Genomic DNA, 27,810 nt, shown 5'->3' with positions numbered 1-27,810 from the left:
AGATACCTTTCAGATCTTTAAAGACTTTGCTGCACACGTCTTCAATCAACATGGTGTCCTCATCAGAAGAATACAAAGTGATCATGGTGGAGAATTCATGTCCCAGCAATTCCAAGGATGGATGAGACAAAATGGAATCCATCACCAAACTTCAGCACCTTACATTCCAAGTCACAATGGTATTGTAGAACGACGCCAAGGCGTTTTACAGAATATGTTTCGTTGTCTTCTAGAAGATGCAATTCTCAATAACTTCTATTGAGGTGAAACACTAAGGTATGCCAATTACATTGTTAACCGTATTTGGAGCAGTGTTATAAATCAAACTCCTTTTTAAATACTGTACGGAAAGAAGCCTGATATCCAAAACCTCCACATTTTTGGCTCGTATGCCATGGTCAACATTCCGTTGGTGCAGAGAAAGAAAGGAGGTCCAGTAGCAGAAAGCCTGAGATTTATAGGTTTTGATCAAACTTCTAAGTATTATAAATTTGTAGACACTAATCACACAGTTGTTATTTCCAACTCAGCTAAATTTGAAGAAGATGCAGATTGGTCCAGAATACACAGTAATGATACTTCAGTATATTTTCCTAAAGATGATGTTCAAGGTACAGCACAACCTGATCCACAGGAAGCTGTTCCAGATGTTGTTTCTCCAAAAGATGATGCAATATTCACAAGTTGCAGATGATGTTCCTAGCGATGAAGTTGGAGACGGAGATGACCAAGATAAAGAATGGACTACAGTTCTAAGACGTTCCAAGAGAACCACACAAGGAATTCCTCCAAAGAGATACTAACAGCAAGTATTACAAAAATCTCCTTTAATGTGGCATAGATGTCTCATTGACAAGCTAAATTCAATGTGCTTTATTAAGTCCGACTCTGATGAATGCGTGTTTACAAAAGAGCAATGTAATGTTTATGAAATTAAACTTGTTTATGTTGATGACATTATTTACATTGGTCCAAACAAACGTATGAGTGAAGTTTATGCAAAAGGTTTGAAAAGACATTTTACATTGAAAAGCTTAGGGCATATTCATGATTATCTAGGACTTCAGATTGAAAAAACTCAGAAGGGGTTTAGCCTCTCACAAGAAAACAAAATTGATCAACTTTTGCAAAATTGCAACATGACTGACGCGCATCCATGTCACTCTCCAATGCAAACAGATTTTTAAAAGTTGACACAACAGAGTAGTCCTGAATTTAATGATCAAACACTCTATCGTTCAGTCATTGGGTCACTGTTATACATTAGCAGTTGGACAAGGCCTGACATTTCACTTAGTGTCAATCTTTTGTCAAGATACGTTGGCAAAGCAACTACATTTCATTGGACATGCATAAAGAGACTGCTGAGATACATGAAGCACACAAAAGACATGAAGTTGTTCTTAGAACCAAAACACAAAAAGTTTCCTGAGTTAGTTTGCTATGCAGATTCTGATTGGTCAGGTGATAAAGAAACACAAAAAAGTACTTCTGGTTATATGATGTTTTGAATGGTTGTCCAATTTATTGGAAAGTTAGAAAGCAGAACTTTATTTCTTGTTCTTCTACTGAGTCAGAATATGCCTGTGTTTCTGACTGTTATAATGCTTTAACCTGTGTTCTGCTCTCATTGATAGTATTTGGAGTGATCCTATTAAACCAATTGTTTTTATGGATGACAATGTTTCCTTCATATCTGAAATTGAATATGTTGGAGCTCGTTCACGGCACATCAACATAAGATATAAAAAGGCCAGAGAATATGTGAAACAAGGATTCGTGAAACTACATTATGTGCCCACAACTAAACAGATTGCTGACGTGCTGAATAAACCACTGCCAGCTGACCAATACGAATACCTCTGCAAGAAAATGTGCCTTATGTGAACCAATGTTACTGATGACTGCCAAAGAAGGGGTGTCACCCTGAATATTGCCAGCCCCAGAGACATTTAGTAATTAAAGGGTTAACTTTGTGTGCCTTACTAAGATCCTCCTATTATGATGTAATATCCTGCCAAATCTAACATCACTTTCTTTTTCATTCTAAAACTCCATTCTCCTTTTACCTCTATCATGTGAAGACATATTTGTTCGAGACATGTTTTATTTTTCTACTTTTATAATAAAAGAAATCTTATTTTGAACAAATGACTCAAGGTTTCATCTATCACCTACTCGGGGTTAATGTTCTAACGGACTTTAATCACTTAAAAACCGCAACACCGAACAATTTTCAGAGGTAGCCCCATGTAGAGAGCGTTGCAGTAGTTGAATCTCGAGGTGATGAGGGCATGAGCGACTGGGAGAAATGACTTCCTGTCCAAATAGGGCCGCAACTGATGCACCAGGTGAACATGTGCAAACGCCCCCCTTGCCACAGCCAAAAGATGATGTTCCAATATTAGCTGTGGATCGAGGACGCCCAAGTTGCAGACCCTCTCCAAGGAGGGCACTAATTCCCCCCCCCAGGGTAATGGATGGACAGATGGAATTGTCCTTGGGAGGCAAAACCCACAGCCACTCCGTCTTGTCCAGGATGAGTTTGAGCTTGTTGACACCCATCCAGACCCCAACAGCCTCCAAGCACTGGCACATCACTTCCACTGCTTCACTGATGGGACATGGGGTGGAGATGTACAACTGGGTATCATCAGCGTACTGATGACACCGCATCCCATGCCCTTGGATGATCTCGCACAGCGGTTTAATGTAGATCTTTTATGAATTTATTAATTTTAAATTGTAATTAGATTGGTGGGCATTGGATTTGTTATTATGTACTGTTTTTTATTATTGTTGTGAGCCGCCCTGAGAGGGGCGGCATATAAATCCAATAAATCTAATCTAATCTATATTAAATAGCAGGGGGGGAGAGGACCAACCCCTGAGGCACCCCACAAGGGAGAGACCTCGACGTTGACTTCTGACCCCTCACTAACACCGACTGCGACCAAACAGAGAGGTAGAAGGAGAAACACTGAAGAACAGTGCCTCCCACTCCCAACAGTCGGCGTAAAAGGATACCGTGGTCGATGGTATCAAAAGCCACTGAGAGGTCAAGAAGCACCAGGACAGAGGACAAGCCCCTATCCCGGGTCCGCCAGAGATCGTCCAACAGCGTGACCAAAGCAGTTTCCGTTCTGTAGCTGGGCCTGAATCCTGACTGTTGAGGGCCTAGATAATCGGCTTCTACCAAGAACCGCTGGAGCTGGAGCGACACCACCTTCTCAACAAGGGAAGGTTGGAGACTGGGTGATAGTTGTTGAGTACGGATGGGTCCAGGGAAGGCTTCTTGAGGAGGGGGCACACAATTGCCTCCTTATAAGGAGATGAAAAGGACCCCCTTCTTAAATTGGTTAATGTGAAACCTTCTGAGCTAAAGTTAGAGATCTGGAAGCTTTAAATGATGAAATTATGATGAAAGCCTCTTTAAGCTTTGAAGGACATTTTTTGTTCATCATAAATGTGCAGCTATTGTCAAATCCCGAGTTGGCACAACTCCTTTTCCTGCACCTTCAAAACCACAATCACTGTCGAAGTGTGGTCATTGAACCACTACTAGGATTACCACAAATTTTGTGGATCAAGTGCATAACTGCTTCTACTGTACCATTGTAACTTTGAAGGCTCAGGGACCATACCTTTTGGCAAGGCATGGAAATAAAAACAAAAATTGAACGGTTGAACAGTGTTCCAATACTTGAGGAGGTGGTATAAAGAAGAGGGTGTCAGCTTAGTTTCCGAAGCAAAGGAAACAAAACAAGAAGCAATGATGGAACTAACCCACGAGAGAAACAACCTACAACTTCCGGTCAGGAGAAACTTCCTAACAGTGAGAATACTTAACCAGTGGAACAGCTTACTTTCAGTAGTTGTAGGTGCACCACTAGAAAGACACTGGAGGTTTTTAAGAGGATGTTGGATAAAAAATTTTCCTGCCTAGGCAGCGGGCTGGACTAGAAGACCTTTGGTATTTCACCAAGCTGGAATTCCAATTAAAATGTTCCCACAATCAGGATATTCTAAAATTTTATCTCCTGTATGAGTCCTCTAGTGCAGAGGTCCCCAACCTTTTTTGCACCAGGGACCGGCTTTAAGCTAGACCAGTTTTCCATGGCCCGGTGGGGGGGGGGGGGGAGCTAGCTGTCAGCGGCGCCGTAAAAGGGGCGATCAAGAGAGGAATGGGTGAATGAATGGACGGAGGGTGGGAAGGAAGGAAGGAAAGAGGGAAGGTACAGGAACAGAAGAAGGGTGCAAAGAAGCAAGGAAAGGTGTGAAAGGGGAGAGTAAGAGAGGAAGGAGTGAAAGAAGGGAATGAGGGAGGAAAGAAGGGAGGAAGGAAAAGGAAAGCAAGAAATGGAGGGAGGAAAGGAAGGAAGGAAGGAAAGAAAGAGGGAAGGGACAGGAACAGAGGAAGGAAGCAAGGAAACATGAAAGGGGAGAGTAAGAGAGGAAGGACTGAAGGGACGGAGGGAGGGAAGAAGGTAGGAAGGAGAAAGAAAAGAAGAAATAGAGGAAGGGAAGGTAAAAGAGAGAAAGAAAAAGAGCAAGAAAGAAAGCAAGAAAGAGAAAGAAAGGCAACTTCAAAGAAAGGCTCACTGAGCATCTCTCACTCTCTCTCTCTTTCTATCCCTCTTTCTTTCTCTCTCTTCTCTTCCTTTATCTCCTCTCTCTCTCCCTCTTTCTCACCTCTCTCTCCCCCTTTCCCTCTCTCTCTCTTTCTCTCTCCCTCTCTTGCTATCTCTCCCCCCATTCCCTCTCTCTTTCTCCCTCTCCTTCTCTCTCCCCCCTCTCTCTTTCTCTGTCTCTCCCCCTCTCTCTCTCTTCTTCTCACTTTCTCTCTCTTGTTTTTTTTCTGTCTCTTTTGCTTTCTCTCTCTCTCACTCTTTCTCTCTTGTTTTCTTTCTCACGCTCTTTCTCTCTCTTGTTCTCTCTCTCTTGCTATCTCTTTCTCTCCTCCCTTTCTCTCACTCTCTCTTTCTCACTTTCTCTCTATCTTGCTGTCTGTTGCTCTCTCACTCTCGTTCTCTCTCCGTTCTTCTCAGCAGTGACGCGCGCACGCCCTGCCTGTCTCACCTTTGCGAGAGCACTTTCGTCCCGGGCTCTCAGCAAGGGGGTTGCAGGAGAGGCGGGGCCGGCGGAAGGTGATATTCAATGTCGGGGGCGCACGGGCGGTTGCGCGCGCTCCCTATCTCCCTGCTAGCCCACTCGGAATATTCAAAATAAGAAAAGCCTTTGCCAGCGAAGGTTTTTCTTATTTTGAATAATGTATTCCGAGTGGGCTAGCAGGGAGATAGGGAGCGCGCGCAACCACCCGTGCTCCCCCGACATTGAATATCACCTTCGCCGCCCCCGCCTCTCCTGCAACCCCCTTGCTGAGAGCCCGGGACGAAAGTGCTCTCGCAAAGGTGAGGCGGGCAGGGTGTGCGTTCCGGGTGCGGGAGGAGCTGCAGTGAAAGGCAGGAGGTGGCGGAGGAGCAGAGGGGGCAGATCGGGCAGTGGGCAGCGCGGAAAGGCCGAGGGGGCCCTGGCGCCGCGGACCGACTGAAAAACCCCAACGGCCCGGTCCTGGTCTGCGGACCGGCGGTTGGAGACCTCTGCTCTAGTGCACTGTTTCCCAACCTTGGCAACTTGAAGATATTTGGACTTCAACTCCCAGAATTCCCCAGCCAGTATTCGCTGTTGGGGAATTCTGGGAGTTGAAGTCCAAATATCTTCAAGTTGCCAAGGTTGGGAAACAATGCTCTAGTGTTTCACCAGATGGGAATTCTGACTAAATCTTTCCCCACAGTCAGGACTTCAAATGGTTTCCCCTCTGTGTGAGTCCTCTGGTGTTTCAAAAGGCTAGACCTATGACTAAAATCTTTCCCACAGTCCAGACATTAAAAGGGTATCTCTCCTGTATGAGTCCTCTGATGTTGCGCCAGGTGGGAACTCTGACTAAAACTTTTACCACAGTCTGGACATTCAAAGGGTTTCTCTCCTGTGTGAGTCCTATGGTGTTTAAAAAGGCTGGAATTATGACTAAAACCTTTCCCACAGTCTGGACATTCAAAAGGTTTCCCTCCTGTATGAATCCTCTGGTGTTGTGCAAGGTTGGAATTATAACTAAATCCATTCCCACAGTCCAGACATTCAAAGGGTTTCTCTCCTGTATGAGTCGTCTGATGTTGCACCAGGTGGTAACGCTGACTAAAACATTTCCCACAGTCAGGACACTCAAAGGGTTTCTCCCCTGTATGAGTCCTCTGATGTTGCACCAGGTGGTAACTCTGACTAAAACTTTTCCCACAGTCTGGACATTCAAAGGGTTTCTCTCCTGTGTGAGTCCTCTGGTGTTTCACCAAGTTGGAATTATGACTAAAACTTTTCCCACAGTCTGGACATTCAAAAGGTTTCTCTCCTGTATGAGTCCTCTGGTGTGTCACCAGGTTGGAATTATCACTAAAACCTTTCCCACAGTCCGAACATTCAAAGGGTTTTTCTCCTGTGTGAGTCCTCTGGTGTTTCAAAAGGCTGGAATTCTGACTAAAACATTTCCCACAGTCCCGACATTCAAAGGGTTTCTCTCCTGTATGAGTCCTCTGGTGTTTCACCAGGCTGGAATTATCACTAAAACCTTTCCCACAGTCCGAACATTCAAAAGGTTTTTCTCCTGTGTGAGTCCTCTGGTGTCTCACAAGATTGGTATTACCACTAAAACTTTTCCCACAGTCAGGACAGTCAAACGGTTTCTCTTCTGTATGAGTCCTCTGGTGCTGCACCAGGTTGGAACTCTGACTAAAACTTTTCCCACAGTCAGGACATTCAAAAGGTTTCTCTCCAGTGTGAGTCCTCTGGTGATTAACCAAGTTGGAATTATTACTAAAACGTTTCCCACAGTCCTGACATTCAAAGGGTTTCTCTCCTGTATGCATCCTCTGGTGTTGAACCAGATTAGAATTCTGACTGAAACTTTTCCCACAGTCAGGACACTCAAAGGGTTTTTCTCCTGTGTGAGTCCTCTGATGTTGTACCAGACTGGAATTATGACAGAAACATTTCCCACAGTCAGGACATTCAAAGGGTTTCTCCCCTGTATGAGTCCTCTGGTGTTGAACCAGATTAGAATTCTGACTGAAACTTTTCCCACAGTCAGGACATTCAAAGGGTTTATCTCCTGTGTGAGTCCTATGGTGTTTCAAAAGGCTGGAATTCTGACTAAAACAGTTCGCACAGTCCCGACATTCAAAGGGTTTCTCTCCTGTATGAGTCCTCTGGTGTCTCACCAGGTTGGAATTACCACTAAAACGTTTCCCACAGTCAGGACAGTCAAACGGTTTCTCTTCTGTATGAGTCCTCTGGTGTCTCACCAGGTTGGAATTATGACTAAAACTTTTCCCACAGTCTGGACATTCAAAGGGTTTCTCTCCTGTGTGAGTCCTCTGGTGTTGAACCAGATTAGAATTCTGACTGAAACTTTTCCCACAGTCTGGACATTCAAAGGGTTTCTCTCCTGTGTGAATCCTCTGGTGTTTCATGACTCAAATTGTGACTGAATCACAAGGGAGCTTTTCTGACCAGTTTTTGCTACATTGAGATAGTGTGTGTGGCTTTTTTCCTGTCTAGCTCTTCCTTCCATAAACAGCTGTGATATTTCTTCTTTTCCCACAGTAGGCAAATCTATGCTGCCTTTCCACAGTTGAAAAATATTTTGTTTTTTCGTTTGATTTTCTTCCCTTTTTAGTGTTGGTTTTTATTTACAATTGTTCCAAGTGCTCTTATTGCCATTTTCTTCACCTGTAAGATTCAAAGAAAAAAGGAATTTTAATTTTTATAAAATAGTAAGAGATGATGTATAAAAAGAAAAAGTATATACAGTGGTACCTCGGTTTTCGAACGCTTCCCTTCTCGTACATTTCGGATATCGAACAAAATTTTCTGCAAAAATTTGCTTCAGTATCCGAACAAAAATTCGGATACCGAACAGCCAGAGAAAATTTTGTTCATTATCTGAAATATAATCCCGGCAGCTTCAGGGGGCTGAGGAGCTCACTAAGAGCTCCAAGCTGCAGGAAAGGTGGGGGCTGCTGCAATCCCGGCAGCTTTGGGGGGCTCTTTTCCTCATTGCTTTGTTTTATTACCTGTAAGGAGCTTCAAAAACTTTTTTCCTGTGGCTGCAACAGCGGCGATTTCCCTTCCAGTAGCAAGAGCGCCGGGAAGTCACGTAATGAAGAGAAACTGCTGGAGCGGAAGCAAATGCTGAGATGGCTCCGCCGGCTTCCCTTCATCACGTGACGTTCCCGGCGCTCTTGCTCCTGAAGGGAAATCGCCGCTGTTGCAGCCACAGGAAAAAAGTTTTTGAAGCTCCTTACAGGTAATAAAACGAAGCAATGAGGAAAGGAGCCCCCCAAAGCTGCCGGGATTGCAGCAGCCCCCACCTTTCCTGCAGCTTGGAGTAGCGAATTTATTTATCCCATTGGAAATAAAGAAAATAGATTTAATTGGTTCCCAGCGAGTTAACAGGGGCTGGGAACCAATTAAATCCATTTCCATTATTTCCTATGGGATAAATAAATTCGGTACTCGACCAAATCGGTTCTCGACCACACTTCTGGAACGAATTGTGGTCGAGTACCGAGGTGCCACTGTATTACAACAAAAAAGCAAACATCCCTCAATAATAATCACTTACATTATTTATGATTCATTTGATACATAGAAGACTATCAAAACTTGCATTTGCTAATTAACCACTAATTAACCACTCCTATGTTATTTTTGTTTTATACTCTTATGTCTTATGTTTTTTAAGTTAATTTTTAAAGGGGCTAAACTATATATACTGGGGGGGTGGAATGAAATGGGATTTTGTACTGGTATTTTAATTAACTTACTTTTAATTATTTATTGGGGGTTTTTTAGTGATGGATGCCTATGATTATTATGAATGGGGTCGATTGAATGGGGGTGGATGAGATGGGGCGGGTGTTGGGACTATGGTATGGATGTGATGAATAGATATGGTACGAATGAAATGTTTGGCCCACCTGACCCTGGAGAGGCAGGAGGGGAGAGGGCACCAATCTCTGGGGTGACAGAGGGTCAGAATATTCCAGTGTTGCTGGGGAGAGGCAGATATGGCTGGAGCCACAGAACTAGCCGTTCCAGGGGAACGAGAGATCGCTGCTTAATAATGATCCCTCCTTCCGGCTCTGTGAGCTCAACCCAGGGTACTGGCGATGAGTGTAACTCTGGCCCCGGGCTCAGGCGGCTGGTACTCAATGCCAGGTCGGTGGTAAATAAAGCTCTCCTCATCCGGGATTTGATCCCGGATGAGGAGGCCGACCTGGCATGTGGAACTGAAACCTGGCTGGGCCCAGAGGGAGGAGTTCCTCTCTCTGAAATTTGCCCAGCCGGGTTTCAGATATGGCATCAATCTCGACCCCAGGGAAGGGGGGGAGGAGTGGCTATTATAGCCACGGAGAGCCTTTGCCTACGTGGACTCATTGCTCCAGAGATTGCGGGTTGCGAGTCTCTCTTGATGAAGTTGCACATTGGGGTTCAGGTGGGCTTGTTTCTCACGTACCTACCTCCCAGCTGCGTGTCAAAAGCCCTGCCTGTGCTACTCGAGGAGGTAGCCGGGTTGGCGGTGGAATTCCCCGGACTTATTGTCTTGGGGGATTTCAACCTGCTGTCACTCGGCAAAGCCTCTGGACTGGCACTGGAGTTCATGGCCACCATGACAGCCATGGACCAGACTCAAGTAGTACAGGGTCCAAATTACGAGGGAGGACACGCACCCGACATGGTATTCCTCTCTGAGCAATTAAGTAATAGTCAGAGACTAAGGGGCTTAGAAGCATTGCCTTTGTCATGGTCGGACCATTTTCTACTACGGCTTGACTTCCTGGCTCCAATCCTTCTCCTCAGGGAGGCGGAACCAATTAAGTTGTTCTGCCCCACACGCCTGATGGACCCAGAGGGCTTTCAGACGGCGCTTGGGGTTATTCCAGATGCACTCGTCCACAGTTCGGCGGAGTCTCTCACGGAGGCCTGGAACAAGGCTGCAGCGGAGGCTATTGATCGGATTGCACCTTTGCGACCTCTCCGTGGTGCTAGACCCCGTAGATCTCCATGATTCAACGAGAAGCTCCGGGAGTTGAAGCGCCAGAAGAGACGTCTAGAGAAGCGATGGAGGAAGAATAAGTCTGAATCAGATCGAACACTTGTAAGAGCTTTTATTAAGACTTACAAAGTGGCGCTCAAGGCGGCAAGATGCGCTTATAATGCCGCCTTGATTGCATCAGCAGAATCCCGCCTGGCCGCTCTGTTTAGGGCTCCCTGCTCCCTTCTTAACCAGGGGGGAGTTGGGGAGCCCTTGCAGAGTAGTGCCGAGGATTTTAACACGTTTTTCGCTGATAATATCGCTCGGATCCGGGCAGATTGTAAAACAGAGTCGACTGACAACGAGTCAGTCGAGGTGACTGGGGCCCGTACTTGTCCACCTGTCTGGGAAGAGTTTGATCTGGTGACACCTGATGAAGTGGACAAGGCCATTGGAGCTGTGAGTTCCGCCACCTGCTTATTGGATCCGTGTCCCTCCTGGCTGGTTTCAGCCAGCAGGGAGGTGACACGGAGCTGGGTCCAGGAGATTGTCAACGCTTCCTTGGGGAGGGGGTCCTTTCCAACACCCTATAAAGAGGCGCTTGTGCGCCCCCTCCCCAAGAAGCCTTCCCTGGACCCAGTCGTACTTAATAACTATCATCCAGTCTCCAACCTTCCCTTTATGGGGAAGGTTGTTGAGAAGGTTGTGGCGCTCCAGCTCCAGCGGTCCTTGGAAGAAGCCGATTATCTAGGTCCCCAGCAGTCGGGTTTCAGACCCGGTTACAGCACGGAAACTGCTTTGGTCGCGTTGATGGATGATCTCTGGCGGGCCCGGGACAGGGGTTTATCCTCTGTCCTGGTGCTTCTTGACCTCTCTGCGGCTTTCGATACCATCGACCATGGTATCCTTCTGCGCTGGCTGGAGGGGCTGGGAGTGGGAGGCACTGTTCTTCAGTGGTTCTCCTCCTACCTCTCCAGTCGGTCGCAGTTAGTGGGGGGCCAGAGGTTAGTGGGGGGCCAGAGGTCGACCCCGAGGTCTCTCCCTTGTGGGGTGCCTCAGGGGTCAGTCCTCTCCCCCCTGCTATTCAATATCTAAATGAAACCGCTGGGTGAGATCATCCAAGGGCATGGGGTGAGGTATCATCAGTACGCTGATGATACCCAGCTTTACGTCTCCACCCCATGTCCAATCAACGAAGCCGTGGAAGTGATGTGCCGGTGTGTGGAGGCTGTTGGGGCCTGGATGGGTGTCAACAGACTCAAACTCAACCCTGATAAGACGGAGTGGCTGTGGGTTTTGCCTCCCAAGGACAATTCCATCTGTCCGTCCATCACCCTGAGGGGGGAATTATTGACCCCCTCAGAGAGGGTCCACAACTTGGGCGTCCTCCTCGATCCACAGCTGACATTAGAAAACGACCTTTCAGCTGTGGCGACGGTGGCGTTTGCCCAGGTTCACCTGGTACACCAGTTGCAGCCCTATTTGGACCGGGACTCACTGCTCACAGTCACTCATGCCCTCATCACTTCGAGGCTCGACTACTGTAACGCTCTCTACATGGGGCTACCTTTGAAAAGTGTTCAGAAACTTCAGATTGTGCAGAATTTATTTATTTATTATTTAGATTTGTATGCCGCCCCTCTCCGAAGACTCCGAAGAATGCAGCTGCGAGAGCAGTCATGGGCTTCCCCAGGTATGCCCATGTTACACCAACACTCAGCAGTCTGCATTGGCTGCCGATCAATTTCCGGTCACAATTCAAAGTGTTGGTTATGACCTATAAAGCCCTTCATGGCATCGGACCAGAATATCCCCGAGACCGCCTTCTGCTGCACAAATCCCAGCGACCGATTAGGTCTCACAGAGTGGGCCTTCTCCGGGACCCGTCAACTAAACAATGTCGGTTGGCGGACCCCAGGAGAAGAACCTTCTCTCTGGCGGCCCCGACTCTCTGGAACCAGCTCCCCCCAGAGATTAGAACTGCCCCTACCCTCCTTGCCTTTCATAAACTCCTTAAAACCCACCTTTGTCGTCAGGCATGGGGGAACTGAGATATTTCCCCCGGGCCTATATAATTTATGTATGGTATGTTTGTATGTATGTCTGCTTAATGATGGGGTTTTCTAAATATTTTTAATTTTAAACTGTAAATTATTAGATTTGTCATGAACTGTTTTATTGTGTTGCGAGCCGCCCCGAGTCTACGGAGAGGGGCGGCATACAAATCTAATAAATAAAATAAATAAAAATAAAAATTTGCGGAAACTAGCCTGTTTGTGCCCAAGCAGCAAATCAGTCCAGCCAGCCCACCAACCCAACCAGCCAGCCACAACCAGTAGAAATAGAGTTGAAGTCTTCAATGAAACACAACAGCAGCAGCAGTAGGAAGTTGTGGAAAATATATTTACTTCTTTATACTACCATTACTACTAGTGTCTATACTATATATACAATAAACTAGTATCTTACTAGTACCTTGCTACAACTATCTTAGTTCAATAATTCATAGGAACCAACTTTTACAGCATTACAGCTTCTTCAAAGCATACTTCCATGAACAGCAACAGCACACAGCTAACAGCGAACAGACAGAGAGAGAGAAAGAGCTCTTGCCTAGTTAAACACTTTTCACATATTTACTAGGTTGCTGCACGCTCAACTGCCTCACAATGAATCAGCATTCTCAACAGAGGCCTACTTTCTGCATTAAGATATTATTCAGGGATTTTTAATTCCTGACAAAGACTACCGAGATACATTCAAATTCAATTGTTTAATTGTGTCAATCAAGAATTCTTAGCAATGCAAAGGACTATCATCAAATATATCTTGAAGTGCTAGGTATAGATTATATAATTGTAGATACCGTTTCCCCGAAAATAAGACAGGGGCTTGGACCCCTCTCCCCTAAAAGCCCTGGCCTTATTATTGAGGGATGCCTTATTATTTTGGGAGTGCAGTAGGCTGGGAGCATGGGAGAACATGTCCCATGGCAACTGCCTCACTCTCATCACCTCGAGGTTCGACTACTGCAACGCTCTCTACATGGGGCTACCTTTGAAAAGTGTTCGGAAACTTCAGATCGTGCAGAATGTGGCCGTGAGAGCTATCGTGGGGATTCCCAAATTCGCCCACGTTTCACCAATACTCCGTGGCCTGCACTGGCTGCCGATCAGTTTCCGGTCACAATTCAAAATGTTGGTAATGACCTTTAAAGCCCTACATGGCATGGGAACAGAATACCTCCGGAACCGCCTTCTACCGCACAAATCCCAGCAGCTGATAAGGTCCCACAGTTGGCCTTCTCCGAGTCCCGTCGACTAAACAATGTCGTTTGGCGGGTCCCAGGGGAAGAGCCTTCCCTATGGCGTCCCCGGCCCTCTGGAATCAACTCCCCCCAGAGATTAGAACTGCCCCCACCCTCCTCGCCAGGCATGGGGGAACTGAGATACCTCCCCCAGGCTTTTATATTTTGTTTGGTATGCGTGTGCTGCATCGTTTTAAATGATGGGGTTTTAGATGTTTTTAATATCAGATTTGCTTCATTGTAATATTGTTTTATTATTGTTGTGAGCTGCCCTGAATCTTCGGAGAGGGGCGGCATACAAACCAAACCAAAATTCAAAGTGTTGGTTATGACCTATAAAGCCCTTCATGGCATCGGACCAGAATATCTCCAAGACCACCTTCTGCCGCAAGAAACCCAGCGACCGATTAGGTCCCACAGAGTGGGCCTTCTCCGGGTCCCGTCAACTAAACAATGTTGTCTGGCGGGTCCCAGGGGAAGAGCCTTCTCTGTGGCAGCCCCGACTCTCTGGATCCAGCTCCCCCTGGAGATTAGAACTGCCCCTACCCTCCTTGCCTTCCGTAAACTCCTTAAAACTCACCTCTGCATGGGGGAATTGAGGTATTCTCCCCCCTCCCCCAGGCATATACAATTTATGTATGGTACCTCTGTGTGTATGTGTGTTTTAATAATGGGGTTTTTAAATGTTTTTTAAATCTATAAGATTTGTCATGAATTGTTCTATTGTATGCTGTGAGCCGCCCCGAGTCTACGGAGAGGGGCAGCATACAAACCAAACCAAACAAATCAAATCAATAAATAAGAAAGAAGCAATGGATGGAACTAACCCAGGAGAGAAGCAACCTGCAACTTCCGGTCAGGAGAAACTTCCTAACAGTGAGAATACTTAACCAGTGGAACAGCTTACTTTCAGGAGTTGTAGGTGCACCACTAGAAAGACACTGGAGGTTTTTAAGAGGATGTTGGATAAACATTTTTCCTGCCTAGGCAGCGGGCTGGACTAGAAGACCTCAAAAGTCCCTTCCAACTTGTAATTCTCTGTGAGTCTTTGATGAGTTTTTAACCAGCCTGGAATTCCAACTGAAACATCTGACAATCGGAACATTCAAAATCTTTCTCTACTGTCTGAGTCCTCTGGTGTATCACTAGCTGGGAACTTTGATTGAAAGTTTTTCTACAATCAGAACATTCATAGTTCTTTCCCCCCTGCGAGTCCTTTGGTGTTTCACCAAGCTGGAATTCCAATTAAAATGTTTCCCACAATCAGGATATTCTAAAAGTTTATCTCCTGTATGAGTCCTCTAGTGTCTCACCAGATGGGAACTCTGACTAAATCTTTCCCCACAGTCAGGACTTCAAATGGTTTCCCTTCTGTGTGAGTCCTCCGATGTTTTACCAGGCTGGAATTCTGACTGAAACCTTTCCCACAATCAGGACAGTGAAACGGTTTCTCTCCTGTGTGAGTCCTCTGGTGTTTCAAAAGGCTGGACCTATGACTAAAATATTTCCCACAGTCCAGACATTCAAAGGGTTTCTCTCCTGTATGAGACCTCTGATGTTCCACCAGGTGGGAACTCCTACTAAAACATTTCCCACAGTCAGGACACTCAAAGGGTTTCTCTCCTGTATGAGTCGTTTGGTGTTGCACCAGGTGGTTACTCTGACTAAAACTTTTCCCACAGTCAGGGCATTCAAAAGGTTTCTCTCCTGTGTGAGTCCTTTGGTGTTTCACTAGGTTGGAATTCTGACTAAAACTTTTCCCACAGTCAGGACATTCAAAGGGTTTCTCTCCTGTGTGAGTCCCCTGATGTGTCACCAGGCTGGAATTATTACTAAAACTTTTCCCACAGTCTGGACATTCAAAGGGTTTCTCTCCTGTGTGAGTCCTCTGGTGTTTCAAAAGGCTGGAATTATGACTAAAACTTTTCCCACAGTCTGGACATTCAAAGGGTTTCTCTCCTGTATGCGTCCTCTGGTGTTGAACCAGACTAGAATTCTGACTGAAACTTTTCCCACAGTCAGGACATTCAAAGGGTTTCTCTCCTGTATGAATCCTCTGGTGTGGCACAAGGTTGGAACTATGACTAAATCTTTTCCCACAATCATGACATTCAAAAGGTTTCTCTCCTGTGTGAGTCCCCTGGTGTGTTATCAGGCTGGAATTATCACTAAAACCTTTCCCACAGTCAGGACATTCAAAAGGTTTTTCTCCTGTGTGAGTCCTCTGGTGTTTCACCAGGTTGGAATTATCACTAAAACGTTTCACACAGTCTGGACATTCAAAGGGTTTCTCTCCTGTGTGAGTCCTCTGGTGTTTCAAAAGGCTGGAATTCTGACTAAAACTTTTCCCACAATCCCGACATTCAAAGGGCTTTTCTCCTGTGTGAGTCCTCTGGTGTGTCACCAGGCTGGAATTATCACTAAAACCTTTCCCACAGTCCGAACATTCAAAGGGTTTTTCTCCTCTGTGAGTCCTCTGGTGTTTTATCAGGTTGGAATTCTGACTAAAACTTTTCCCACAGTCAGGACAATCAAAGGGTTTCTCTTCTGTATGAGTTCTCTGGTGCTGCACCAGGTTGGAACTCTGACTAAAACTTTTCCCACAGTCAGGACATTCAAAAGGTTTCTCTCCTGTATGAGTCCTCTGGTGTTTCACCAGGCTGGAATTATGACCAAAACTTTTCCCACAGTCAGGACATTCAAAAGGTTTCTCTCCAGTGTGAGTCCTCTGGTGTTTCACCAAATTGGAATTCTCACGAAAACTTTTCCCACAGTCTTGACATTCAAAGGGTTTCTCTCCTGTGTGAATTCTCTGGTGTTCCACCAGATGGGAACTCCGACTAAAACTTTTCCCACAGTCAGGACACTCAAAAGGTTTTTCTCCTGTGTGAGTCCTCTGATGTTGTACCAGGCTGGAATTATGACCGAAACCTTTCCCACAGTCTGGACATTCAAAGGGTTTCTCTCCAGTGTGAGACCTCTGGTGTTTCACCAGGCTAGAATTCTGACTAAAACGTTTCCCACAGTCTTGACATTCAAAGGGTTTCTCTCCTGTGTGAGTCCTCTGGTGTTTCATGACTGAAATTGTGACTGATTTTTTTACACAGTCAGCACATTCAAATATTTTCTATTATTTGTGAGTCTTGCATGCTAGACCAGACTGGAATTGTCTCTTTGAAGCCTTTCTCACAGAAAGGATGTTCAAATGGCTTTATTTCTGTATGTGCCTCATTTAGTGTCCCATGGCCTGAATATTTCTAATGAAAAGTTCACACAATCTGCAGAATCTTATGTTTTCTCCATCATGTGTTTTTCTGGTGTACCATATTGCCATGCTCACGAAAGCACATAGCGCATTGGGGGCACTTTTGTGGCTTCCCTCTCATGTGGTTGCCCTCCATGTATCACAAGGGAGCTTTTCTGAACAGTTTTTGTTACATTGAGATAGTGTGTATTGTTTTTCTCCTGTCTAGCTCTTCCTTCCATAAACAGCTATCATATCTCTTCTTTTCCCACAGTAGGCAAATCTATGCTGCCTTTCCACAGTTGAGGTCACAAAAAATATGGACAATGCCTTATTTGAGCTTGAAATCCTTCTTGATTTTCTCTCTCTTGTCTAACGGCTGCTGCTGGAGGAGGAGGAGAATTGTATCATATTCTGAAATAAATGAAAAATATTTTGTTTTTTTGCTTGATTTTCTTCCCTTTTCAGTGTTGGTTTTTATTTACAATTGTCCCAAGTGCTATTATTGCCAATTTCTTCACCTGTAAGATTCAAAGAAAAGTAGAAATATAATTTTTATAAAAGTTAAGAGATGATGTGAAAAAAGAAAAAAAGTATATATTACAACAAAAAAGCAAACATGCCTCAATAATAATCACTTACATTTTTCATGATTCATTTGATACATAGAAGACTATCAAAGCTTGGATTTGCGGAAACTAGCCTGTTTGTCCAGCAAATCAGTCCAGCCAGCCCACCAACCCAACCAGCCAGCCACAACCAGAAGAAATGGAGTTGAAGTCTTCAATGAAACACAACAGCAATAGGAAGTTGTGGAAAAATATATTTACTTCTTTATACTATCATTACTACTACTATCTATACTATAAATACAATAAACTAGTATCTTACTAGTACCTTGCTACTACTATCTTAGTTCAATAACTCACAGGAACCAACTTTTACAGTGTTACAGCTTCTTCAAAGCATACTTCCACGAACAGCAACAGCACACAGCTAACAGCGAACAGAGAGAGAGAGAGAGCTGTTGCCTAAATACCTTTCACATAATTACTAGGTTGTTGCACGCTCAATTGCCTTAGAATGAATCAGCATTCTCAACAGAGGCCTACTTTCTGCCGCATTAATTATTAGATTTGTATGCAGCACCTCTCCGCAGACTTGGGGCGGCTCACAACAGTGATTAAAACAGTATACAATGACAAATCTAATATTAAAAGTCTATCATAATAAATCTAACATTAAAAGTCTAAAAACTCCATTGTTTAAAAATCATACATACATTTGTACCGCCAGAATCCTTCCTTCCTCATCTGAGTATAATAGTTTTGGTTTTAATCATGGTTTAACATAAATTACAGTCCCGCGTTTCTTAACTGAGGCTAGGGAGGCAAAAAGCTTTCCTGATTTTGGACATTCTAAAATTGGATACTGATCTTTTTTGATATGTACTTCTTGGAGACAGGTTATATCTGGGTTGCTTTTCATTAATTTGTGCCATATTTTATTTCTTTTTTTTTAAATGCATTTATACCATTGATGTTTATGGATAGTAATGATATTTCATCGTCTGTAGCTGTTTCCTTAATTCCGTTCTCTACCTCCTGCTCTAGATCTTGTAGTTGCCCCTTCTTTGCCATTAATAGTTTGTTTATATTTGATCTCTGGTTCTTGTATGTTCTCATCCAATATTGATTCCTCTCTACTCTCCCTCTCCTTTTCCCTTCTCTCCCCTAATTCCTGTGATTCAATTAATTTAATATTTTGGTCTAGAAAATTTTGGGCCTCTTCGGTTGTATTGATCCTGTGCTTTTCCCCCAAAAGGGTAATTAAAAGACCTTCGGGCACGAGCCACCTGAAGGAGATTTTATGCCGATGTAATTTTGATGTCAAAGATTGGTACAGTCTTCTTTTCTCTCTTATTCGTCTAGGGATTTGTTTTAAAACTATTACCTCCTTTCCTTTGTGTATTATCGGATCATCCTTTGCTAAATGGTATACCTCATCCCTTGCTGTTTTTTTGATGAATCTGACGTGTACTTCTCGGGGTAATTTATTCCTATGAGCGTAACTAGTGTACACACGATATATTTCATCTATCTCCTTCAGCACTCTACTAGCTGTTGAACCTGTAACACCCGCTATTATCTCTGCCATTGTTTCTGCTATATTTTCTTCTTTACTTTCTTATATATAGTCATACCTCGTTTTACGAACCTAATTGGTTCGAGGGGGAGGTTCGTAAGACGAAAGGTTCGTAAGACGAAACATTGTTTCCCATAGAAAACAATGTAAAGTCAATTAATCCGTGCAACCAAAAAAAAAACCCTGCAAAAAAAACCCTGCGGCCCGGCTGTCACCGTTTTAAAACAGCCTGGGGGCTTCTCAGCGACCTCCCGAACGCCGAACGCCAAACCCGAACTTCCGGGTTCGCCGTTCGGGAGGCCGCCGAGAAGCCCCCAGGCTGTTTTAAAAGGTGACAGCCGGGCGGCAGGGCTTCCCAGCAGCCTCCGAACGCCGAACGCGGAAGTTCGGGTTTGGTGTTCGGCTTCGGGAGACGGTTGGGAAGCCGCCCGGCTGTTTTAAAAGGTCACAGCCGGGCTGGGGGGCTCCCCAGCAACCTCCCGAACCCCGAACTTTTGCCAAACTTCCATTTTCGGGGTTCGGGAGGTTGCTGGGAAGCCCCCCAGCCCGGCTGTCACGTTTTAAAACAGCCGCACGGCTTCCCAGCAGCTTCCCAAAGCCGAACACCAAACCCGAACTTCTGCGTTCGGCGTTCAGAGGCTGCTGGAAAGCCGCGCGGCTGTTTTAAAAGGTGACAGCCGAGCTGGGAGGCTTCCCAGCAACGTCCCGAACCCCGAACCCGGACGTTCGGCAAACGTTCGGGCTTCGGGAGGTTGCTGGGAAGCCCCCCAGCCCGGCTGTGACCTTTTAAAACAGCCGAGCGGCTTCCCAGCAGCTTCCCAAAGCCGAACGCCAAACCCGAACTTCCGCGTTCGGCGGCTGCTGGAAAGCCGCGTGGCTGTTTTAAAAGGTGACAGCCGGGCTGGGAGGCTTCCCAGCAACCTCCCGAACCCTGAACCCGGAAGTTCGGCAAAAGTTCGGGGTTCGGGAGGTTGCTGGGAAGTCCCCCAGCCCGGCTGTGACCTTTTAAAACAGCCGGGCGGCTTCCCAGCAGCTTCCCGAAGCCGAACGCCAAACCCGAACTTCTGCGTTTGGCGTTCGGAGGCTGCTGGAAAGCCGCGCGGCTGTTTTAAAAGGTGACAGCCGGGCTGGGAGGCTTCCCAGCAACCTCCCGAACCCCGAACCCGGAAGTTCGGCAAAAGTTCGGGGTTCGGGAGGTTGCTGGGAAGTCCCCCAGCCCGGCTGTGACCTTTTAAAACAGCCGGGCGGCTTCCCAGCAGCTTCCCGAAGTCGAACGCCAAACCCGAACTTCTGCATTCGGCGTTCGGAGGCTGCTGGAAAGCCGCGCGGCTGTTTTAAAAGGTCGCAGCCGGGCTGGGGGGCTTCCCAGCAGCCTCCCGAACCGAACCCGGGGTTCAGAAAAATTTTGCCTCTTCTTACGAACTTTTTTCGAGTTACGAACCGGCGTTCGGGAGGCTGCTGGGAAGCCCCGCCGCCCGGCTGTCACCTTTTAAAACAGCCGGGGAGCTTTCCAGCAGCCCCCGGAACGCCGGTTCGTAACTCGAAAAAAGTTCGTAAGAAGAGGCAAATTTTTTCTGAACCCCGGGTTCATATCACGAGTTGTTCGTAAGACGAGGGGTTCGTATCTTGAGGTACCACTGTATTTTGGATCTTAAGAAAAAAGAGGCTTTTCAAGTTCCATGTTAGGTAGGGCCTCTTCCATGTTTTTAATAGCTGACGTTGTATTAATTTCTGTTTCCTGTATTTTTATTTCCAGTTTTTCATTTTTCTGGTAGTGGAAATGACTAAATTGACTTACGAACTAAAAGATAAGGACATGGAGGACTTTCACAAAAGCTGGGATAGATGGTATATCTGGGTTGCAAAAAATAAATTAAAATAAAATAAAATGAAAAGAAATTAGGAACCCCAAATCCAAATTTAGAGACAATAAATTTAAATATCATCAACAAATATTAACAAATTATACCACCATTATACCATTGAAGAAAAAAGGATATATGATTGATATAATGATAAGGAGATTATAAGATTGTACGTATGTATTAAATGTATAACAATTGTAAAAAGGAAGATTTTCCTTTGTAAGTTAGACGTAAGCTGCACATAAATCACACTACTCTTCGAGTAGTGCCAATTGTAAATAATGATACCAAATATGTTATACGTAAAGCAGGATGCTTTATTTCTTTTCTTTTTCTTATGTTCTTTTCCTATTCCCTTTTTTTTTCTCTTTTCATATTTGTCTTATGTGTACATATCGTCAATATGTTGTCTTTTGTTGTGTAATTTTAATGTAAATATTTAATAAAACTTTTTTCCAAAAAAAAAAATCATACATACAACATACCATACATAAAACTACATAGGCAAGGGGATATCTTAGTTCCCCCATGCCTGACAACAGAGGTAGGTCTTAAGGAGTTTACGAAAGGCAAGGAGGGTGGGGGCAATCCTAATCTCTGGGGGGAGCTGCTTCCAGAGGGTTGGGGCCACCACAGAGAAGGCTCTTCCCCTGGGGCCCACCAGACGACATTGTTTAGTTGATTGGACCCGGAGAAGGCCAACTCTGTGGGACCTAACCGGCCACTGGGATTCATGCGGCAGAAGGCGGTCTTGCAGATATTCTGGTCCGGTGCCATGAAGGACTTTATAGGTCATAACCAACACTTTGAATTGTGACCGGAAACTGATCGGCAACCAATGCAGACTGTGGAGTGTTGGTGTAACATGGGCATACCTAGGGAAGCCCATGATTGCTCTCACAGATGCATTCTGCACAATCTGGAGTTTCCGAACCCTCTTCAAAGGTAGCCCCATGTAGAGAGCGTTACAGTAGTCGAACCTCGAGGTGATGAGGGCATGAGTGACTGTGAGCATTGACTCCCGGTCCAAATAGGGCCGCAACTGGTGCACCAGGTGAACCTGGGCAAACGCCCACCACGCCACAGCCAAAAGATGTTTCTCTAATGTCAGCTGTGGATCAAAGAGGACGCCCAAGTTGCGAACCCTCTCCGAGGGGGTCAATAATTCCCCCCTCAGGGTGATGGACGGACAGATGGAATTGTCCTTGGGAGGCAAAACCCACAGCCACTCCGTCTTATCAGGGTTGAGTTTGAGTCTGTTGACACCCATCCAAACCCCAACAGCCTCCAGGCACCGGCACATCACTTCCACTGCTTCATTGATTGGACATGGGGTGGAGATGTACAGGTGGGTATCATTGGCATATTGATGATACCTCACCCCATGCCCTTGGATTATCTCACCCAGCAGTTTCATGTAGATATTAGATAGCAAGATATTATATTAAGATATTATTCAGGGATTTTTAATTCCTGACAAAGACTACCGAGATACATTCAAATTCAATTGTTTAATTGAGTCAATCAAGAATTCTTAGCAATGCAAAGGACTATCATCAAATATATCTTGAAGTGCTAGGTATAGTTTATATAATTGTAGATACCCTGTTTTCCCGAAAATAAGACAGGGGCTTTGACCCCTCTCCCACAAAAGCCCTGGCCTTATTATTGAGGGATGCCTTATTATTTTGGGAGTGCAATAGGCTGGTAGCATGGGAGAACATGTCCCATGGCAACTGCCTCACCCTTCCTGCTTTTAGCGCCGGCTGAGTAGCAGGCCCACTGCTGCTGCCACATGGAGCATAAACATATATCCTTGGTTTCCTTCTTTTATACTTTTATCTCCAGACTGTTTCCTTCTATATTTCATACTACTCCCCTCCTTCCCTTCCCTCTACCTTCTTTCTCCCTCCCTCTTTCCTACTTCTTTCCACTTTCTCTCTCTTTCTACTTCCTCTTTCTCCCTCTTATCCTTGAGTACACCTAATCATAATCCATTTTATGGTTAGCAGACTAGCAATTCAGAAGCCTTAACTTCATTTCAACATTGGAGCTATTTCTTAAACTTATGTCATTATCTCTTATGCCTCTTGATTTTAGGCCGTATTTCTCCCTCTCCTCAATTGGTATCTTTATTCATCATTTTTTTAGTTCTATAATTTCTAGATGCGCTAAATGTTTGATTTCTTTTCCCCTTTCATATCTCCCTTCCAACTTTTTAAAATTTTACTTTAACTCATTCTCTATATTTAAAGAAATACAATTCTTGTTATCTTTATTCCATCCATTTGTTAATCATTTTAAATTCCACATAACAAAAAACAACAACTTATAAATTATTTAAACTTATATAAATACCTTTAAGAGTATTGATTATACAGATTTTCTATCATTTGGTATCAATAAGCATCTGAATCTTGTCAATATTTAATAAGGTTTGTAAGTTATATAAATCTTATAGAAAACAAAGGGTAATAATTGTCCAATTTATATATCCTTCCAACAAATGATCTACTATAGTCCAATTTATTTCCCTTTTTTTCTTTATTCTTTTTTTCTATCAACATCAATATTTGTCAACAAATCGCCATGTCCAGATGGCATCCACCCTAGAGTTCTCAAGGAACTCAAGTGTGAAATTGCTGAACTTGTAGCTAAAATATATAATCTTTCTCTAAGATCAGGCACTGTACTTGAGGATTGGAGGGAGGCAAATGTAACCCTGATCTTCAAGAAAGGATCCAGAGGTGATCCAGGAAATTATAGACCAGTCGGTTTAAACTCAGTTCCAGGCAAAGTGATGGAAACCATTATTAAAGATAAAATTACTGGGCACATAGAAGAACAGGCATTGCTGAAAGAAAAGCAACATGGTTTCTGCAAGGGCAAATCATGTCTTACTAACTTGTTAGAATTCTTTGAGGGTGTAAATAAACACATAAAGGGGACCCAGTTGATATTGTATATCTTGACTTTCAAAAAGGTCCCTCACTAAAGGCTCCTAAAAAAACTCGAAAAACTCCACGGAATTAGAAGACAGGTCTTGTCCTGGATTGGCTAAACTGGCTAAATTGTAGGAAGCAAAGGGTGTCAATAAATGGACAATTCTTTGGATGGAAAGAGTGAGAAGTGTTGTACCCGGAGGTTCAATTTTGGGATCTTTACTTTTTAATGTATTCATTAACGTTCTGGATGTAGAAATAAATAGTGAGGTAGCCAAGTTTGCTGACGACACTAAATGGTCTCCCAGTAGTGAAAAGTGAAACTGATTGTCGGGAGCTCCAAAAAGATCTCTCAAAATTAAGCGAGTGGGCAACAAAGTGGCAAATGCACTGCAACCTAAACAAGTGCAAAGTTATGAATATTGGGGCAAAGAACCCCAATTATACCTACCAACTGATGGGGACCAAGCTTTCCGAGACAACCCAAGAAAGGGATCTTGAGGTTTTGGCGAACAGCTCAATGAAGATGTCAACCCAGTGTGCAGCAGCAGTAAATAAAGCAAATTCCATGTTTGGAATGATTAGGAAAGGAATCGAAAATAGGTCGTCAAGTGTTGTATTTGTCTCTGTACAAATTGATCGTGAGACCACAGCTGGAGTACTATCAGAACAGAATGAGATGAAATCTAGAACAAAATTAGTAGAAGAGGGTGTAAACATTGATTGGTGGTCCTATTTTCAATTAAAAAATAAATACAAATTTGACCTAGAAAAATTTGGCTTCCAATCAACTAAACAAGAAATCGATAAAATTTGTACAGGACCGGAGGGAAAAGAAATTTCAAAATTTTATAAATGTCTTTTAAAAAATGAAATGGAGGAAGAAAGAGTTAAAGAGGTCATGATAAAATGGGCCCAAAATGTAGGCCATACGATTGAGTTAGACAATTGGGAAGACCTCTGGAATTATAATTTAAAACTTACCATCTCTTCTGTGTATAAAGAAACCTCTACAAAAAATTTTATCGATGGCATTTTACACCAGTGAAATTGAGAAAAATTTATAAAGGAATGTCTCCAAATTGTTGGAAGTATAAAAATGAATTAGGCACATTCTTTCATATGTGGTAGACCTGTGGGAAAGCTAGAAAACTTTGGAAATTAATATGGAAATGGATAAAGGAAATAACTGAAATAGAGATTAAATTTGAACCAGAAACACTTATATTGGGAATGGTTGATAAAAATATCAAAAGAGATGACAAATATCTAATTATACATCTACTCACAGCTGCAAAAATCTGTTACCCTCAAAATTGGAAAAAGGAATTTACACCCACTTTCATATTATAAACAAGACAATGGAACTGGCTGAAATGAACAGATTGACTTTGTGCATTAAAAATAGGGAAGACACAGTGTTTTATAAAATTTGGGATAAATGGTATACAGTGATCCCCCGATTATCGCGAGGGTTCCGTTCCAAGACCCCTCGCGATAATCGATAACGCGCGATGTAGCGGCACGGAAGTAAAAACACCATCTGCACATGCGCGTCCTGTTTTCCATGGCCGCACATGCGCAGATGGTGGAGTTTGCGTGTGGGCGGCGGGGAAGACCCCTTCGGCCGCCCAACAGCTGATCTGCTCCGCAGCGCGGCAGCAGCGAAGAGCCGAAGATGGGGTTTCCCCGTTGCCCAGGCAAAGGGGAAACCCCATCTTCGGCTCCTCGCTGCTGCAAGCGAGCAGCCGGCCGGGCGGGCGAACGGGCAAGCGGCAAGCGATCTTGGGGTTTCCCCTTTGCCTGGGACAGGGGAAACCCCAAGATCGCTTGCCGCTTGCCCGTTCGCCCGCCCGCCCGGCTGCTCGCTTGCAGCAGCGAGGAGCCGAAGATGGGGTTTCCCCGTTGCCCAGGCAACGGGGAAACCCCAAAATCGTTTGCCGTTTGCCGTTTGCCCGTTTGCCCGGCCGGCCGGCTGCTCGCTTGCAGCAGCGAGGAGCCGAAGATGGGGTTTCCCCGTTGCCCAGGCAACGGGGAAACCCCAAGACCGCTTGCCGCTTGCCCGTTCGCCCGCCCGCCCGGCTGCTCGCTTGCAGCAGCGAGGAGCCAAAGATGGGGTTTCCCCGTTGCCCAGGCAACGGGGAAACCCCATCTTCGGCCGAACCTTCCTTGGGTGCCGCCCGCCGCTCGAGAGCAAGAGGGGGAGAGATAGAGAAAGAGAGAGAAGGAAAGAAAGAGATGAGAGAGGGAGGAAGAGAGTGTGAGAGAGGAAGAAGCAAGATAGAGAAAGAGAGAGAGAAAGAAAGATGAGAAAGGAAGGGAGTGACGTCATCGGGTGGAAAAATCGCGATATAGCGATTCGCAATGATCGGGATCGCGAAACTCGGGGGATCACTGTACCGGTAATTGGCTACGCAAAGGGAAAAAAAACCCCTGGAAATAAATAGTCCTTATTTTACATAGCAAAAGGGAAGTATACTAAGAACCAAAACCATTTTTCCTTAACCCAGACATGCTATAAATTTATATAATCTAAAGCTATTTTGGATTAGAATCTTAAGATCTAATTAATGAAATGAAGCACCTACCTTATGAAATCAGGTTGCAACGCCTTGGTCTCTTTCAGCCTTGAAAGATGACATTTCAGAGGTGACTTGATCAAAGTGTATAAAATCATGCATGGGATAGAAAAGGTGGATAGAGAAATAATCTTTTCTCTATCACACAATACTAGGACGATGGGGCAGTCCCTAAAATTCATAGGTAAGAAAGTGTGGACTATGGAATTCACTTCCTGAAGAGGTCGTGACAGCTGTCAGCCTGGATAGCTTCAAGGCAGGATTAGACAGATTCATGGATGCCAAGTGTATCAGTGGTTATTGAAATGGATGTCCAAGTGTCCTCTATGTTGGTTGAGACAGGCAGGATTCCCTTGGATACCATTTGTTGGGGGTCAAGAGAAAGGGAGGATTTGCCTTCTTTTTCTGCTCAAGATTCCCATGTGGTCAACAAGTGGTCAAAATAGGAAGCACCATATCCACCCCCATCCCAGTTAAAAGCAGTCTTCCCCAAGGTAGTGTACTGGGACCAACGCTCTTCATTCTCTACATCAATGACCTTTGCGATTACATCACAAGCAACTGTGTCCTCTTCGCCAACGATGTAAAACTCTTCAACACCACCGATAACACAACTACTCTCCAAAAAGACCTGAACTCTGTTTCTGAGTGGTCTAACACATGGCAACTCCAAATCTCAATTAGCAAATGCTCTGTCCTACACATTGGGAAAAAGAATCTAAACTCCAAATACGAACTGAATAATCGAATTATCACAGATAATCCCCACTCGGTTAAAGACCTCGGTATAGTAATAACAAAAGATTTAAGTGCCAAAGCCCACTGTAACAATATAGCCAAGAAGGCTTCAAGAGCTGTAAACCTAATCCTACGTAGCTTCTGCTCTGGCAATCTCACACTGTTTACCAGAGCTTACAAAACTTTTGCCAGACCCATTCTCGAATACAGCTCATCTGTTTGGAACCCATATCACATCTCAGACATTAACACCATTGAAAATGTCCAAAGACATTTCACCAGAAGAGCCCTTCACTCCTCCACTCGAAACAGAATACCCTACGAGACTAGACTTTCAATCCTGGGTCTAGAAAGCCTAGAACTAAGACGCCTTAAACAAGAACTAAGTATTGCCCACAAGATCATATGCTGCAACGTCCTGCCTGTCAGGGACTATTTCAGCTTCAACCACAACAACACAAGAGCATACAACAGATTTAAACTTAATATTAACCACTCCAAACTTGACTGTAAAAAATATGACTCCAGTAACCGAGTTGTCAAAGCGTGGAACTCATTACCGGACTCCATAGTGTCATCCCCAAACCCCGAACACTTTACCCTTGGATTATCCACGGTTGACCTATCGATTCCTAAGAGGTCAGTAAGGGGCGAGTACAAGTGCACTAGAGTGCCTTCCGTCCCCTGTCCTATTGCTCTCCTATATCTCCTATACCTTTCTTCTATTCCTATATCTCTTCTTCTATTCTTTCATTGATATGTTCTATTCCCATAACTTCCCTTCTATTCTTTCTTAGATATATTTTACTATATCACTATGCTGCGTCTAGTGCACTAGTGTACCTTTCGTACCCTGTCCAATTCTCTTTCCTTTATCTCATATATCATATTTTCTTCCTT

General features: G+C 44.6%; 1 pseudogene; it reads right to left on the bottom strand.

Annotated features, from left to right (window-relative positions):
- Positions 1-5,622: 5,622 nt before the first annotated feature.
- LOC139163074 (zinc finger protein 850-like) lies at positions 5,623-24,234 on the bottom strand (annotated as a pseudogene).
- Between the last annotated feature and the right edge of the window lie 3,576 nt (positions 24,235-27,810).

Source organism: Erythrolamprus reginae, chromosome 2, assembly GCF_031021105.1.
Source record: "Erythrolamprus reginae isolate rEryReg1 chromosome 2, rEryReg1.hap1, whole genome shotgun sequence".
Taxonomy (NCBI): Eukaryota; Metazoa; Chordata; class Lepidosauria; order Squamata; family Dipsadidae; genus Erythrolamprus; species Erythrolamprus reginae.
This window is presented reverse-complemented; position numbering and strand designations above follow the sequence as displayed.